This window comes from Prunus avium, chromosome 1 (assembly GCF_965620075.1).
Source record: "Prunus avium chromosome 1, drPruAviu1.hap1.1, whole genome shotgun sequence".
NCBI classification, from domain to species: Eukaryota; Viridiplantae; Streptophyta; class Magnoliopsida; order Rosales; family Rosaceae; genus Prunus; species Prunus avium.
The window spans coordinates 26,960,844-26,973,807 of NC_142284.1; the positions used below are offsets into that span (position 1 = coordinate 26,960,844).

Genomic DNA, 12,964 nt, shown 5'->3' on the forward strand with positions numbered 1-12,964 from the left:
TAATGCTTAATTTTAGGTTAGACAACAAATGATCAAATTAGGGAATTAGGAACACAAGGTTATGACCACACACCATGGCTTAATCATACTTTAGCTAGAATCAATCCATTAATCTAATTGAAATTGGGAACTTATCTGCTTGAGTTAGTTATTTCTTTCTTCCTTGTTTTATTTATTTCCTGTCTTTTTCATTTCTGTTTTGTGTAGGAAAAATGAATTGGATCATTCAATCACCAATCCTCGTGGGATCGACCTCGCACTTACATATGCTATACTACCAAACGGCAGTTCGTTCCTAATTGGAGTGGTTGGTGTATTCCATACTTCAAGCGAATGGATTTCACTCAAAACTCACCAAATGACTCCTCCTACCATATTAATATGTAGCCCAAGTTTTGGGCTCGATCCGAAATCAATAGGTGTGAGAAATTGGACAATTCAAGTTCAACGGCAGTTCGTTCCTAATTGGAGTGGTTGGTGTATTCCATACTTCTAGCGATTGGATTTCACTCAAAACTCACCAAATGACTCCTCCCTCCATATTATGATGTTGCCCAAGTTTTGGGCTCGATCTGAAATCAAGAGGTGTGAGAAATTGGACAATTCAAGTTCAACGGCAGTTCGTTCCTAATTGGAGTGGTCAGTTGATTCCATACTTATAGCGATTGGATTTCACTCAAAACTCACCAAATGACTCCTCCCACCATATTATGACGTTGCCCAAGTTTTGGGCTCGATCCGAAATCAATAGGTGTGAGAAATTGGACAATTCAAGTTCAACGGCAGTTCGTTCCTAATTGGAGTGGTTGGTGTATTCCATACTTCTAGCGATTGGATTTCACTCAAAACTAACCAAATGACTCCTCCCACCATATTATGATGTTGCCCAAGTTTGGGGCTCGATCCGAAATCAATAGGTGTGAGAAATTGGACAATTCAAGTTCAACGGCAGTTCGTTCCTAATTGGAGTGGTTAGTGTATTCCATACTTCTAGCGACTGGATTTCACTCAAAACTCACCAAATGACTCCTCCCACCATATTATGATGTTGCCCAAGTTTTGGGCTCGATCCGAAATCAATAGGTGTTCAAAATTGGACAATTCAAGTTCAACGGCAGTTTGTTCCTAATTGGAGTGGTTGGTGAATTCCATACTTCTAGCGATTCGATTTCACTCAAAACTCACCAAATGACTCCTCCCACCATATTATGACGTTGCCCAAGTTTTGGGCTCGATCCGAAATCAATAGGTGTGAGAAATTGGACAATTCAAGTTGAACGGCAGTTCGTTCCCAATTGGAGTGGTTGGTGTATTCCATACTTCTAGCGTTTGGATTTCACTCAAAACTCACGAAATGATTCCTCCCACCATATTATGATGTTGCCCAAGATTTGGGCTCGATCCGAAATCAATAGGTGTTCCAAATTGGACAATTCAAGTTCAACGGCAGTTCGTTCCTACTTGGAGTGGTTGGTGTATTCCATACTTCTAGCGATTGGATTTCAGTCAAAACTAACCAAATGACTCCTCCCACTGTATTATGATGTTGCCCAAGTTTTGGGCTCAATCCGAAATCAATAGGTGTTCCAAATTGGACAATTCAAGTTCAACGGCAGTTCGTTCCTACTTGGAGTGGTTGGTGTATTCCATACTTCTAGCGATTGGATTTCACCCAAAACTCACCGAATGACTCCTCCCACCATATTATGATGTTGCCCAAGTTTTGGGCTCGAACCGAAATCAATAGGTGTTCCAAATTGGACAATTCAAGTTCAACGGCAGTTCGTTCGTAATTGGAGTGGTTGGTGTATTCCATAGTTTTAGCGATTGGATTTCACTCAAAACTCACAAAATGATTCCTCCCACCATATTATGATGTTGCCCAAGATTTGGGCTCGATCCGAAATCAATAGGTGTTCCAAATTGGACAATTCAAGTTCAACGGCAGTTCGTTCCTAATTGGAGTGGTTGGTGTATTCCATACTTCTAGCGATTGGATTTCACCCAAAACCCACCAAATGACTCCTCCCACCATATTATCATGTTGCCCAAGTTTTGGGCTCGAACTGAAATCAATAGGTGTCCCAAATTGGACAATTCAAGTTCAACGGCTGTTCGTTCCTAATTGGAGTGGTTGGTGTATTCCATACTTCTAGCGATTGGATTTCACTCAAAACTCACCAAATGACTCCTCCCACCATATTATGATGTTGCCCAAGTTTTGGGCTCGATCCGAAATCAATAGGTGTTCCAAATTGGACAATTCAAGTTCAACGGCAGTTCGTTCGTAATTGGAGTGGTTGGTGTATTCCATAGTTCTAGCGATTGGATTTCACTCAAAACTCACCGAATGACTCCTCCCACCATATTATGATGTTACCCAAGTTTTGGGCTCGATACGAAATCAATAGGTGTGAGAAATTGGACAATTCAAGTTCAACGGCAGTTCGTTCCTAATTGGAGTGGTTGGTGTATTCCATACTTCTAGTGATTGGATTTCACTCAAAACTAACCAAATGAGTCCTCCCACCATATTATCATGTTGCCCAAGTTTTCGGCTCGATCCGAAATCAATAGGTGTGAGAAATTGGACAATTCAAGTTCAACGGCAGTTCGTTCCTAATTGGAGTGGTTGGTGTATTCCATACTTCTAGCGATTGGATTTCACTCAAAACTAACCAAATGACTCCTCCCACCATATTATCATGTTGCCCAAGTTTGGGGCTCGATCCGAAATCAATATGTGTGTGAAATTGGACAATTCAAGTTCAACGGCAGTTCGTTCCTAATTGGAGTGGTTAGTGTATTCCAGAATTCTAGCGATTGGATTTCACTCAAAACTCACCAAATGACTCCTCCCACCATATTATGTTGCTGCCCAAGTTTTGGGCTCGATCCGAAATCAATAGGCGTTCCAAATTGGACAATTCAAGTTCAACGGCAGTTCGTTCCTAATTGGAGTGGTTGGTGTATTCCATACTTCTAGCGATTGTATTTCACTCAAAACTCACCAAATGACTCCTCCCACCATATTACGATGTTGCCCAAGTTTTGGGCTCGATCCGAAATCAATAGGTGTGAGAAATTGGAGAATTCAAGTTGAACGGCAGTTCGTTCCAAATTGGAGTGGTTGGTGTATTCCATACTTCTATCGTTTGGATTTCACCTAAAACTCACCAAATGACTCCACCCACCATATTATGATGTTGCCCAAGTTTTGGGCTCGATCCGAAATCAATAGGTGTGAGAAATTGGACAATTCAAGTTGAACGGCAGTTCGTTCCTAATTGGAGTGGTTGGTGTGTTCCATACTTCTAGCGAATGGATTTCACTCAAAACTCACCAAATGACTCCTCCCACCATATTATGATGTTGCCCAAGTTTGGGGCTCGATTCGAAATCAATAGGTGTGACAAATTGGACAATTCAAGTTCAACGGCAGTTTGTTACTAATTGGAGTGGTTAGTGTATTCCGTACTTCTAGTGATTGGATTTCACCCAAAACTCACCAAATGACTCCTCCCACCATATTATGCTGTTGCCCAAGTTTCGGGCTCGATTCGAAATCAATAGGTGTGAGAAATTGGTCAATTCAAGTTGAACGGCAGTTCGTTCCAAATTGGAGTGGTTGGTGTATTCCATACTTCTATCGATTGGATTTCACCCGAAACTCACCAAATGGCTCCTCCCACCATATTATGATGTTGCCCAAGTTTTGGGCTCGATCCGAAATCAATAGGTGTGAGAAATTGGACAATTCAAGTTCAACGGCAGTTCGTTCCTAATTGGAGTGGTTGGTGTATTCCATACTTCTAGCCATTGGATTTCACTCAAAACTCACCAAATGACTTCTCCCACGATATTATGATGTTGCCCAAGTTTTGGGCTGGATCCGAAATCAATAGGTGTGACAAATTGGACAATTCAAGTTCAACGGCAGTTCTTTCCTAATTGGAGTGGTTGGTGTATTCCATACTTCTAGCGAATGGATTTCACTCAAAACTCACCAAATGACTCCTCCCACCATATTATGATGTTCCCCAAGTTTTGGGCTCAATCCGAAATCAATAGGTGTTGCAAATTGGACAATTCAAGTTCAACGGCAGTTCGTTCCTAATTGGAGTGGTTGGTGTATTCCACAGTTCTAGTGATTGGATTTCACTCAAAACTCACCAAATGACTCCTCCCACCATATTATGATGTTGCCCAAGTTTTGGGCCCGATCCGAAATCAATAGGTGTGAGAAATTGGACAATTCAAGTTGAACGGCAGTTCGTTCCAAATTGGAGTGGTTGGTGTATTCCATACTTCTATCGATTGGATTTCACCTAAAACTCACCAAATGACTCCTCCCACCATATTATGATGTTGCCCAAGTTTTGGGCTCGATCTGAAATCAATAGGTGTGAGAAATTGGACAATTCAAGTTCAACGGCAGTTCGTTCCTAATTGGAGTGGTTAGTGTATTCCATACTTCTAGCGACTGGATTTCACTCAAAACTCACCAAATGACTCCTCCCACTGTTGAGCCTATTCCTAACAACTAAAATGAGTTATTAAAAATAGAAACTTCAATTCTCGCAAGTGCACGAACCATTTATAGTATAGCTTATGAAATACGAGGTCGATCCCACGGAGAATGGTAACTTGGTTGCAAGTTAAACTACTTAGAATGATGGAAAAACTGAAAACAAAGAAACAAACTAACTAACAATTGGCAAGGTCTAGGACAGAATCCTAGCACCACACACGCACTCGAATGGGGGGTTTTTGTTGTTTAAATGAAAACAAGAGAATGAAATGGAAGTGCTGGAAGTAAACAATGGCAGCAATGAACAAGTTGTGAAACAATGATTGAGAAGTGTTAGAGCCTTGGAATCTACCACTAGTCTTCCTATCCAAGTTATGAATGCATAGAAATTGACTCAAGCTTCATTAACAATAGATTATCGCATACAAGCCTATGGTATCTAGGTGCAGGATGCATGATTCTCCTAAGGCATGTAATTGTGCATGGTATCTACACAACACGTGATCTCTAATATGCAACCTAAGCATGGTATCTACTTAGAATAAAGCATATAAGAGTCATTAAGTTCCTTGAGAATATGATAATCACACAAGTCCTAGAACATGGTATCTGTCCTAGTCAACCTATGGTTATTAACCCCTTGAATGATTCTTAGGCCATTCATGTGTTGCTTGTGAAAGGAGAGTAGAATTGGTGAATCTAAACCCCTTCCCAACCTGTGCTAGATGCATAAAATCCTAGTTAGCTACTCCAAGAAAACATACATCAAGCACATAATAAGCTGGAGATTAACAACTTGATAATGAAAGCAAGGAAATCAATTAACTATGAAATCATCCATAACATTGAATATTCATGACTAGGGCTTCATCCTAAGCCCTAACAAAATGGATTAGTTAAACATAATTATGAATACAGAAGATAAGAAATACATAGGTAGAATAAAGAGAATAGAAGAACTAGCTGGTGGCAGCAAGGTAGTTTCCAGGACAGCTCCCAGCTCTCCCTCCTTTGCAGCTAGCTCTCTCTCTCTCTTTGTGGTGAATCTGAATGTGTGTATGGAAGTAATGGATGAAGTGAATTGTGTCTGGGATGTGGAATGGAAGTGGTATTTATAGGGAGAAGGAAAGGGGAATTCTGAATTGAATATGACTAATGCATACAACACTTGTATTTAGATAATCAGAATTGGTTGCTGCACTAATAAATCCCACCAGCAGCCATAGGTCATCTTCATGTCAGCATGATCAAGCATCCATCCAGAAACCAATAGCTCATGCCTAGCTCACCATGACCAAGCATCCATCAGCTCATCCTCATGTCAGCATGATGTGTATTTTGATGGGCTCACGGATTGGGTTTGGCTGAATCCAAATATGACTTTAAGATATCCATTTTGAAGTTCAGAATGTCTCTGATCCAACCACACAAGTATTGGCCCAATCCAAGCTCGGATGAAGAAGATAAGTCCGAAATGAACTTCTAACTCAATATCCAGTTTTTGCACGTTTTGCACCATTTTGCTTCAAAAGCAATCTCTTGCTGCCTTCAACCTATAGAACACACAAACATAGGTAAGTGACTTGAAATAAAGAGAAACTAAACAAAATTACTAAGTAACGAAGGCATGCAAATGTGTGAAATTATGAACTTATCAAATACCCCCAAACTTAGACTTTGCTAGTCCTCGAGCAAACAAAATAAAACTACAACTTAGAAAATAGAAAATAAGCAGCTAGCCTTCCAAACAATATCCTCAAAGAATCACCAAAGTATATGGTTCCAAAGAAACACAACAATCACAATCTAAGTTCCACACATGATTCAAGAGTGTGCAAAGCTTACAATGACATCCTTAAGTGTAGTGTGTGAATGCCAAATCAGAACAACACCTGCAACTCAAATAAGTACATGCGCACACACTTAAAGCACAATCAAGAATTTCGAGCCCCATAAGCTCATTATGAAATCAGCTCTCCACAGTAATACCACACATTACCAAGGATCAAAAGGACTTTACAAGGGTTGTAATGAGGCTTAGGGTAGTGGTTGAATGAAAGAGGAGACATGGAGATATAACAACATTTTGAGCACAACTAAAGCATAGGTAAAAGCATGAGAGATTACTGAACTTTGTAACAAGCAAGGAACACATACATGAGCAGATTTTCAACATAATTTCAGCACCTTCAAATGTGTTATTTGGCCTAATTTTGTGGCTCTTTACCCTAGATCACCATGATCTTTCCTTATAACACCCTAGGGCCGTGACTACATTGGTCACACTTCATTACCTCTTTTGATTAGTTAACAATACCCCAAAACTTATTTCTTTTCAACACTTGGGTTACAGCACTAATGACTCAGTTTTGCTCCAAAAACCTTGCAATCTTTATGACTCTCCTTTAAAGATAGCTTTAATTGCTCAAAGAATAGGTAAAGATAAGAAATAGAGATTTATTATGGTAGAAATGGTTTACACAAAGAAAGGCTTAACGTAGGCTCAAATGGATTGACTAGGGATGAATACATGTAGAGGGATGGTTAGAAAGGCTGAAACGATTTAAACATGGCCTAAATCACTTCCTAAGCATTGTATGGCAACAGAATGTCTCAAGAGATATTCAAATAAGTTCTAGAGCATGAAACCAAGATCATGAAATAAGCAGAATTGCATAACATCTCCAAGTAGCAAGAAATTGGACTAACTTGGCAAAGTGCTCAATAAGTGCAAGGATGGCATGCAAGACAAAGTTCACTCAGAATCACACATAGGCCTTAAACAATGACTATCAATTTCTGAAAAAACCATATTAGTATTAAATCCAAGTCTTATCATAGGTGTTTGGAAGGATAACGAAACAACACACAAAATCCTGCGTTATTAGACACTAGACACACTTAAAAATTTTAAAATTTGACAATAAAACAACATAACTGAATCCTTCCCCCCAAACTTAAATGAAACATTGTCCTCAATGTTTAGAGTATAAGAACAAGCAATGCCTCATAAATGAAAGGAAAGAAGATAAGGAAAAGACATAACCAAATGTTAGAGTTCAGAAAACAACTCCCCTTTGAAGCGATTAGGACGCAAGCAAGCTCCTTGCACGTTCTATCTTCTCCTCATCACCTTGGGTTGCCTCCCAAGAAGCGCTAAGTTTTATGTCTTCAGCCGGACGTCCAAACTTTGGTGAGCTTCAAGAGAGTGGTGGAGGCTCCTTGAGTGCTTGAGACTCAATATTGGCATCAAAGTTGGCATCAAAGTAAGGTTTCAACCGATGTCCGTTCACCTTGAAGGTGCTGCCATCCTTAATATTTTGAATCTCCACTGCGCCATGATCAAACACATTAGTAATAACAAAAGGGCCAATCCACCGAGAACGAAGCTTACCTGGGAAGAGCTTAAGGCGTGAATTGAATAAGAGAACCTTCTGCCCTTCCTCAAACGTCTTCCTAAGAATCTTCTTGTCATGATACTGCTTTGTTTTCTCCTTATAAAGCTTAGCGTTCTCATACGCCTCATGTCGCAACTCCTCCAACTCATTGAGTTGAAGCCTCCTCTTTTCACCAGCAGCTTTCATGTCAAAATTGAATGCCTTGATCGCCCAATAAGCCCTGTGCTCAAGCTCCACTGGTAAGTGACAAGGTTTACCAAAAACAAGTCTATATGGAGACATACCTATGGGGGTCTTATAAGCTGTCCTATAAGCCCACAATGCATCCTCCAAACGCATGTACCAATCCTTCCTTGTGGTGTTCACTGTCTTCTCAAGTATGTGCTTAATCTCCCTATTGCTTATCTCAACCTGCCCACTAGTTTGAGGATGGTAGGGTGTTGCCACCTTATGCTTGATTCCATACTTCTTCAAGAGTGCTGCAAAAGCTTGGTTAACAAAATGGGAGCCACCATCACTAATGATTGCTCTTGGTGTGCCAAACCTTGTAAAAATATTTCCTCTGAGAAAACTGATCACAATCTTAGCATCATTAGTTCTAGTGGCAATGGCTTCCACCCATTTGGAAACATAATCGACAGCAACTAATATATATTCAAATCCATAAGAAGTAGGAAAAGGGCCCATGAAATCAATTCCCCAAACATCAAATATATCAATGACTAAGATATTAGTGAGAGGCATCTGATTTCTAGCATGCAAATTACCCATCCGTTGGCATCTATCACATGAAGCACAAAATGTATAAGCATCCTTAAAAAGGGTAGGCCAAAAGAAACCTGATTGTAGCACTTTGTTGGCAGTCTTCTTTGCTCCAAAATGGCCTCCGCATGCATGGGAGTGACAAAACTCTAGAATGCTCTTAAAATCACCTTCAGGCACACACCTTCGAATTACTTGGTCCGGACAATGCTTGAATAGGTATGGATCATCCCAAAAGTAGTATCTTGCTTGTTTCCTAAGCTTGTCACGTTGGAATGTAGATAACCCTGTAGGGAGTTCGTTAGTGCATAAGTAGTTAACAATATCAGCAAACCAAGGCAATGGATTAAGAGAATTCAAAGCACAAATAGAGAAGAGTTGCTCATCAGGGAAGCTTTCACGCAATGGCAGTGAATCCTCCTCTTCATTAGATACATGCACCAATCTACTCAAGTGATCAGCCACCACATTCTCACTTCCTTTCTTATCTTTTATCTCCAAGTCAAACTCTTGCAACAAGAGGATCCATCTAATGAGGCGTGGCTTGGCATCCTTTTTAGCTAACAAGTATTTCAATGCTGCATGATCAGTGTAAACAATGACCTTGTTAGTAATCAAATAAGATCTGAACTTCTCTAAAGCAAATATGACAGCTAATAACTCCTTCTCTGTGGTGGAATAGTTGAGTTGGGCATCGTTGAGGGTTCTACTAGCATAGTAGATGGCATGTGGCTTCTTATCAACTCGCTGCCCCAAAACAGCTCCAACAGCATAATCTGAGGCGTCACACATCAGTTCAAAAGGCAAGCTCCAATCCGGTGGCATAATGATTGGGGCAGTTGTGAGCATCATTTTCAAAGCATTGAAAGCATTCTCACAGTTTTGATCAAACACAAAATCCATGTCCTTGGCAAGGAGATTGCACAAAGGCCTTGCAATCTTAGAAAAATCTTTAATGAAACGCCTATAGAAACCTGCATGGCCAAGGAAAGAACGTACTTCTTTGACAGAAGTAGGTGAGGGCATAGAAGCAATCAAATCAATCTTAGCTTTATCTACCTCAATTCCATTACTAGAGATGACATGACCAAGAACTATGCCTTGGTTAACCATAAAATGACATTTTTCCCAATTAAGCACAAGGTTATTTTGTTCACATCTAGCCAACACCTTAGATAAGTTATGCAAACATTGATCAAAAGAATCACCAAAGACAGAGAAGTCATCCATGAATACCTCAATAAACCTTTCTACCATGTCGGAGAAAATGCTCATCATGCACCTTTGGAAAGTGGCTGGGGCGTTGCAAAGACCAAAGGGCATCCTCCTATAAGCAAAAGTACCAAAGGGACATGTGAAGGTTGTCTTCTCTTGATCTTCTGGGGCTATGGCGATTTGGTTGTAACCTGAATATCCATCAAGGAAGCAATAGTGGCTATGGCCAGCCAATCTCTCAAGCATTTGATCAATAAATGGAAGAGGGAAGTGATCCTTGCTTGTTGCTGTGTTGAGCTTCCTATAATCAATGCAAACTCTCCAGCCCGTGGTCATCCGTGTTGGTACAAGCTCGTTTGCTTCATTCTTCACCACTGTGATACCTGATTTCTTGGGGACAACTTGTATTGGGCTCACCCATTTACTGTCAGAAATAGGGTAAATAATACCAACATCTAAAAGCTTCATTACTTCTTTCCTTACCACCTCCTTCATGTTTGGATTGAGACGTCTTTGGGCATCCCTCTTAGGCACTGCATTGTCCTCCAATAGTATCCTATGCATGCACGATGTTGGGCTTATGCCTTTGATATCTGCAATGCTCCATCCAATCGCAGTTTTGTGCTCTTTTAGAACCCTCAAAAGCTTCTTCTCATCATTTGGTTCGAGGTGTGAGGCAATGATAACAGGTAGAGTCTCACTCTCACCTAAATAAGCATATTTAAGGTGTGTTGGCAATTGCTTTAATTCCAACTCCGGTGCCTGCACAATAGAAGGTAAAACCTTATTAGTAGGTGCGGGTAAAGATTCAAATTGGTTTGCATACATCTTTCCCACTTCTATGTAGCTATCCATGCTGCAAACAAGCTCAAGAAGTAAAGGAGAGATCACAGCCTCTAATCTGTCCACTTCTTCTTTCCTTATGCTTTGTGTGATGCATGCTTCAATAGGCTCCAAATAACTCATTGGCAGTGCTTCTTTCACCATATTATCAATTGCATCAAGCTGGAAAACTTCATGCTCATCACTTGGAAACTTGGAGGCTTCAAACACTTTGAATGCTATTGTCTCATCAAACACGTTCATAGTCAATGTACCCTTCTTCACATCAATAATTGCACCGGCAGTTGCCATGAATGGACGACCAAGAATGAGTGGTAACTGATTGTCATGAATTGGTGCTTCTTCCATTTCCAACACCAAGAAATCAGCTGGCAAAATCAGCTCTTCTACTTTCACCAAAACATCTTCTAGAATGCCCCTAGGGTACCTGATAGTTCTATCTGCCAATTGAATGCTCACAGATGTGGCTTGCAACTCACCAAGGTTAAGTTTCTCATAAACATGATATGGCATAAGGTTAATGGATGCACCAAGATCAAGCAAAGCTTTTTGAAACTTAAAATCACCAACTATACAAGGTATAGAAAATGAACCTGGATCCTTTAGCTTTGGAGGTAGCTTTCTTTGTAAGACTGCACTAACCTCTTCACTTAATGCAACCTGTTCATGCTCTTTGAATCTCCTCTTGTTAGTGCATAGATCCTTCAAAAATTTTGCATATTTTGGAATCTGAGCAATGGCATTGAGCAATGGGATGTTGATTTGCACTTTCTTGAATATTTCCATTATCTCATCCAAGCCTTGATCTTTCTTTGACTTTGATAACCTGCTGGGAAAGGGTGCAATAGGCCTAAAAGCATTAGATGAAATTGGAACTTGATTAGCATTAGATGATACCTTAGGGCCTGTGCTCTTTCCAAGAGAATTGAGGGGCTGTTTGGTGGAACCTGTGGGCTGCCCTTGTGGTGGCTGAATGATCTCCACGTTTTCTCCATCTTCTTGCTCTTCATTGGCATCTCCAACCTTATTATCAACTTGTTTACCACTTCTCAAGATGTGCACTGCTTTAACTTGCTCATGATGCCTTGGATTCACCTCCGTTTGGCTTGGAAAAGTTCCGGATGCTCTATTGCTCATGGAGGATGCAATCTGCCCAACTTGCACTTCTAGTTTGTTCACTGCATTTTGAAGATTCTGATTGGTTTGCATCTGTTGCCCCATGAACTTCTTGAACATGTCTTGCAATTCTCCCATTTGATCACCCCTTTGCTCTTGTACTTGTTGGGGAGCTTGCTGGAATTGCCTTTGTTGTATTTGAAATCCTGGGGGAGGTCCTTGAGATTGTTGCACATTTGAATTATTGCTCCACCTGAAATTAGGATGATTTCTCCACCCCGGATTGTATGTGTTTGAGTAAGGATCATTCTGAGGATTCCTTCCTTGAAGGGCATTTGCTTGCTCTAGCATGTGCTTTGCAAAAGATTGGTCTTGAACTTCCTCTTTGCTTCCTAGAGGGCCAGTCACTGCCTGTTGAAGCAAAGAACACATAACATCAAGTTTTGCATTAATCTCATTATTAGTACTTACCTCAGAGACCACAGCTTTCATAGGAGCTCCTCTTCCTTTATTGTAGCTCCATTGTTGAGAGTTGGTACTCAAAGATTCAAAGAGAGTAAAAGCCTCATCTGCTGTTTTGTTCATCAGTCCTTCTCCACTTGTTGCATCTACCATCATCCTTTCGGAATCAAGCAAACCTTCATAGAAAGATTGCATTTGCATCCAACTCTCTATATTGTGGTGTGGGCAAGAACTCATCATCTCCTTGTACCTCTCCCAGCATTCATGAAAAGCTTCTCCTTCTCTTTGTGTGAAACCAAGAATTTCCTTTCTAATCTTGTTAGTCTTTTGAGCTGGAAAGAATTTCTGCAAAAACTTATTAGAAAGCTCATCCCAAGTACGAATTGAAGCATTAGGCAAAGAGTATAACCATGACTTAGCCTTATCTTTTAAACCGAATGGGAATAGCCTCATCTTAATCTGCTCATCATCAAGTCCTTGAATTTTGATTGTAGCACATATTTCAAAGAATTGCTTAACATGCATGTAAGGATCCTCAGTGGTATTACCATAATAAGTTGGAAGAAGATGAATCATACCACTTCTAAGCTCAAACCTGTCAATTGTGAGTTGAGGATAGACGATGCACGAAGGTTGA

The 12,964-nt window shown here is 40.4% G+C and overlaps 1 non-coding gene across 1 annotated transcript; it reads left to right on the forward strand.

The window, feature by feature from the left end:
• The first annotated feature begins 12,538 nt into the window (after positions 1–12,538).
• LOC148297668 (small nucleolar RNA R71) lies at positions 12,539–12,645 on the forward strand. Its single transcript, XR_015833288.1, has one exon. It is a non-coding gene; the product is annotated as a small nucleolar RNA R71 (small nucleolar RNA).
• The last annotated feature ends 319 nt before the right edge of the window (positions 12,646–12,964 follow it).